Source organism: Martes martes, assembly GCF_963455335.1.
Source record: "Martes martes genome assembly, chromosome: Y".
NCBI lineage: Eukaryota > Metazoa > Chordata > Mammalia > Carnivora > Mustelidae > Martes > Martes martes.
Genome location: NC_137907.1, coordinates 197098 through 203097, shown reverse-complemented (window position 1 = coordinate 203097; position 6000 = coordinate 197098).

Sequence of the window (6000 nt, the reverse complement as noted above, 5' to 3'; positions counted from 1 at the left end):
AAATAATCCAATCAAGAAATGGGCAGAGGACATGAACAGACATTTCTGCAAAGAAGACATCCAGATGGCCAACAGACACATGAAAAAGTGCTCAAAATCACTCAGCATCAGGGAAATACAAATCAAAACCACAATGAGATATCACCTCATACCAGTCAGAATGGCTAAAATTAACAAGTCAGGAAATGAGAGATGTTGGAGAGGATGCAGAGAAAGGAGAACCTTCCTACACTGTCTGTGGGAATGAAAGCTGGTGCAGCCACTCTGGAAAACAGCATGGAGGTTCCTCAAAAAGTTGAAAATAGAACTATCCTGTGACCCATCAATCACACCAGTAGGTTTTTACCTTAAAGATACAAATGTAGCGATCTAAAGGGGCATATGCACCCAAATGTTTATAGCGGCAATGTCTACAATAGCCAAACTATGGAAAGAACTTAGATGTCCAACAGATGAATTGATAAAGAATATGTGGTACATACATGCAATGGAATACAATGCAGCCATCAAAAGAAATAACATCTTGCCATTTGCAATGATATGGATGGAATTAGAGGGTATTATGCTGAGTGAAATAAGTCAGAGAAAGACAATTATTATATGATCTCCCTGATATAAAGAATTTGAAAAGCATGGGGGGGGGAGGGTTGTTAGAGAGTAGGGAAGGAAAAAATGAAACAAGATGGGATCAGGAGGGAGATAAACCATAAGACACTCTTAATCTTACGAAAGGGACTGAGGGTTGTTGGGGGTGGTGGAAAGGGTGGTTGGGTTATGTCACTGGGGAAGGAATGTTATATGGTGAGTGCTATGAAGTGTGGAAGCCTGATGATTCACAGACCTGTACTGCTGGGAAAAATAATACATTATATGTTAATAACAATAATTAATAAATTTTAAAAAGCACACAAAAGACCAAAAGATATTAATAAGAAACTAGTGGAATTCTCTGATATGGGCCTAGTCCCTAGCCCACGTTCCCAGGACTGACACTGCCGGGTACTACCTGTGCCAGAAAGTGTCAGGTGGGGTGTCCAGTCCATGGTCCCTGAGTCCATGGTTTTCTGCTCTTCACCCAATCTCTCAGGCTGGGTGCACCCTGCTTGCATCTCAAAGAGCCTGGTGAGGGTGCTGGCCTATGGTATCTAGGACAATAGCCTTCTGAGACTGGTCAAGTGGTCTGAGCACTCCCAGCCTGCACTTGAGAGAATCCATGGCAATCTCCAGTCAGGATCCCTTGGCCTGTAGCCTTCTGAGGCCTGCTCTACTGCAGGGACTGAGTGCATCCCATGTGGGCTTGGACTCCATACAGTAGTCCCAGATAAGGCAGCCACTGAAAGTGGGCTCCCTAGACATTATCATTCACAGTTTAGTGGCATGGGGTTTGGAGACAAGCAGGGGCCTCAGGTCACCACTGGGACAGTGGTGGCTGTGGGGTGCACCACCTGTGGAAGGCTGCCTTATACAGTGAACTTAGCAGTGGGGGAGTCTGTATGTTCTGGTCCACCCAGAGGAGAATAGTATGAGACTTCTTTCTGATGCAGAGATCTGATGCAGACAGATTTTTCTTTCCTCTGACCCTCTGAAAACCTGCAAAAAGCTGTCAAAGAATAAAAACCTCTAGAGAACAAAAGCTTGAAAAACCAATTTCCAAAGAGCACACCCCTTGATAGCAGGCAGGGTGACTCGAGGGAAGAAAGATTAACTGGAAAACAATACAGCAGGTCCTGCCCCCAGAAGATATGCCAAAAGAACAAGAGGAAAACTATCACAGGGTCTCCATAAAACTGTAAAAACCTGACATCAGAAGAAAATAAAATATTAAGCTCCCAGTATTGCCCTAAAACCTTTATATTCTTTCTTTTTATTTTTTTAAATTCATTCTCATGATTCTTGTTCTTTTAATTTTTTTAACCAACTTACCATTACAACTAGAGGTTTAATAGAACATATTCCATAATGAGTTTTTAACTTGAATTTTTTAAAACTTATACCTGTTCTTCTTTTTCATTTTCTTTTCCTTGATATATATATATGCATATATGTATATGTATATATGTACATATACATACATAAATATACACACATGTATATGCATATACATGTATGTGTGTACAGATACCTATACATATATACACACATATACATACACACATACATATATACATACACACATACACATGCATATACATATGTAAACATATATGTATATGTATATGTATGTGTATGTAAGTGTATATATGTATATGTATGTGTATACATATATACATATATATACGTACATATATATGTACTATATATATGTATACACACATATACGTATTTTTGTGTTTCTTTTAAATTAAATTTTTTATTTATTTTCAGCATAACAGTATTCATTGTTTTTTCACCACACCCAGTGCTCCATGCAATCTGTGCCCTCCCTAATACCCACTGCCTGGTTTCCCCAATATCCCACCCCCCAACCCTTCAAAACTCTCAGGTTGTTTTTCAGAGTCCATAGTCTCTCATGGTTCACCTCCCCTTCCAATTTCCCTCAACTCCCTTCTCTCCATCTACCCTTGTCCTCTATATTATTTGTTATGCTCCACAAATAAGTGAAACCATATGATACTTGACTCTCTCTGCTTGACTTATTTCACTCAGCATAATCTCTTCCAGTCCCTTCCATGTTGCTACAAAAGTTGGTATATGTTGGAGGCATAATACTCCATCGTGTATATGGACCACATCTTCCTTATCCATTCATCCGTTGAAGGGCATCTTGGTTCTTTCCACAGTTTGGCGACCGTGGCCATGGCTGCTATAAACATTGGGGTACAGATGGCCCTTCTTTTCACTACATCTATATCTTTGGGGTAAATACCCAGCAGTGCAATTGCAGGGTTATAGGGAAGCTCTATTTTTAATTTCCTGAGGAATCTCCACACTGTTCTCCAAAGTGGCTGCACCAGTTGGCATTCCCACCAACTTTCTCCACAACCTCTCCAACACACATTGTTTCCTGTCTTGCTAATTTTGGCCATTCTAACTGGTGTAAGGTGGTATCTCAATGTGGTTTTGATTTGAATCTCCCTGATGGCTAGTGATGATGAACATTTTTTCATGTGTCTGGTAGCCATTTGTATGTCTTCATTGGAGAAGTGTCTGTTCATATCTTCTGCCCATTTTTAAATATGATTATCTGTTTTGTGTGTGTTGAGTTTGAGGAGTTCTTTATAGATCCTGGATATCAACCTTTTGTCTGTACTGTCATTTGCAAATATCTTCTCCCATTCCGTGGGTTGCCCCTTTGTTTTGATGACTGTTTCTTTTGCTGTGCAGAAGCTTTTGATCTTGATGAAATCCCAAAAGTTCATTTTCGCTTTTGTTTCCTTCGCCTTTGGAGACATATCTTGAAAGAAGTTGCTGTGACTGATATCAAAGAGGTTACTGCCTATGTTCTCCTTGAGGATTCTGATGGATTCCTGTCTCACGTTGGGGTCTTTTATCCATTTCGAGTTTATCTTTTTGTACGGTGTAAGATATATATATATATATATGTATATATATACACACATACATATATATACATATATGTATGTATATATGTGTATACACATACATATACATGTATATGTATGTACATACATATACGTATATGTATGTATATATGTGTATACACATACATATACATATATATGTACATACATATACACGTATATATACATATACAAGTTAAAAATGGTATATATGTATATGTATATATGTACATATATGTACATATACATATATACATACATATATGTATACATACATATACATATATACATATATGTATGTGTATATATGTATATGTATGTATACATATGTCTATGTATATGTATATGTATGTGTGTATATTTATATGTATACATATATACATATATATAACAAGGAAAAGAAAATGAAAAAGAAGAACAAGTATAAGTTTGGTATATATATATATATGGGCTTTAAGGAAATCCTTTTTCCCTACAAACACTACCCCTATATATAAACAAGTTTTAATCTCACTGTATCTCTGGAAACTTGAATCCTTTAACAAAGGTATCAAAATAAACCCAGAAAGTTGAGTCCTTTAACAAAGGTATCAAAATAAATCCAGGAAGAACCGAAATAACCTGTATCATCCATATCGAGGACTTATAACCACCCTCTCATCTTATTCTTCTGTCAGTCTTTCTGTGTATTTGTTTTTGTTCCAGTATTATATAAATCTTATTCATGGGGTTCATTTTGGCTGGGTTCTTTTTTTCTTGTCACTTACTTTAGTTGGTCTTTTTGTTTGTTGTTTTTGTCCCTTATAAATCTTACCTTTGGGGTTCATTTTGGCCGGGTTTTCCCTGTGTTTGTTTGTTTGTTTGTTTGTTTTTCTTTCTCTATCTCTCTCTTTCATTTTTCTTTCTTTTTGGTGGTGACCTCTGATTGCTCCAAAATGTTCCAGGGTGCACTTTGCCTGGATTGTGGTTGATATATCCCCTCAATCACCTCTCACCAAAATGACTAGGAGGAGGAAAAATTCAGAGACTGTGACCTCTGTCACAGAACTACTGGATATGGACATGAACAATATGTCAGAAAGGGAATTCATGGTGACATTATTGGGCAATGGCTAGGTTGGAGAAAACCATTGGTGACAACATAGAATTTCTAAGGGTGGAAGTGAGACTGATCTGGCAGAAGTTAAAAATTGTATCAATGAAACCTGATGTAATCTAAATACTCTAACAGCTAGGGTTACCAAGGCAGAAGACAGAATTAGTGATCTAGAAGACAAACTGATAGAAAAGAAGGATCAGGAAAAGGCATAAAACAAACAGCCTAGAAACCTTGGAAACAGAATTTGGGAAATAAATTTTTCCATAAAATGTTCCAATGTCAGAATTATTGGGAACCCTAAGGGGATATAGAGAGAAGACTAGAATATATAGTTGAACAAATTCTGGATGAAAATTTCCCCAATCTGGGGAACAGAACAAGTGTTTGTCTCCTAGAGGTGAAAAGGACATCCCTCAAGATCAATGAATCTAGAAAGACCTCCAGACAGTTAACTGTGAAATTCATGAATCATAATTTCAGACAAGAGATCTTAAGGGCAGCCAGGGGGAAGAGATTCCTTAAGTACAGAGGAAGTTCCATCAGAATAACATCAGACTCACCCACAGAAACCTGGTAAGCCATAAAGGGCTGGGAAGACATATTCAGGACACTAAATGTAAAGAACATGCAGCCAAGAATATTTATCCAGAAAGGTTGACATTCAAAATGGATGAAGAGATAAAGAGCTTCCACACCAACAAGGCTTAAAACAGTATGTAATCACTGAAGCAGGCAGTACAAGAAATATTAAGGGGGGGTTCCATAAAAGAAGAAAGAACCCAAGAGTGACATAGAACGGAAATTTACAGAGACAATCTATACAAATAAGGTCTTCACACGCAACATGATGTCAATAAAAACGTATCTTTCAATAATCACTGTCAGAGAGACAAGATGGCGGGGAAGTAGGAGGAGGCCCCATTTCAACCTGTACCCTAAAGTGAGCTGATTACCTACCAAAGAACTCCGATCACCCATGGAATCAGCCTGAGATCAGAATTATACACGTCTGGATCTCTACGGGGGCAGAAGATGCCAGTGGGCAGGTAAAGTGGAGTGGGAATGTCGGACTGATATCGGAAGATAAACAAAAGGGGTAGGGAGCCACCAGAGGCGACCGATTGGAAAATAATACCCCAATACAAGAGTGCCCTGCATCGGGGACCAGCATTAACTTGGAGTCTTGTTGAAAGCACTCAAAAGAGCAAAGGATCGCGGGGGGAAATTGTGGGAATCGGGGCGGCTAGGGATAGGGGTTTAAGTCCCCAGACCCAGGACAGCCTCCCCTGGTGCTGAGCCAGAGAGAGTGTGGCGGAGAAACCTGGTCTTTGTCCCTGAGCCGCCAGTGCGCCCGAGAACGGGTGGAGTCTGGCTCCCGTG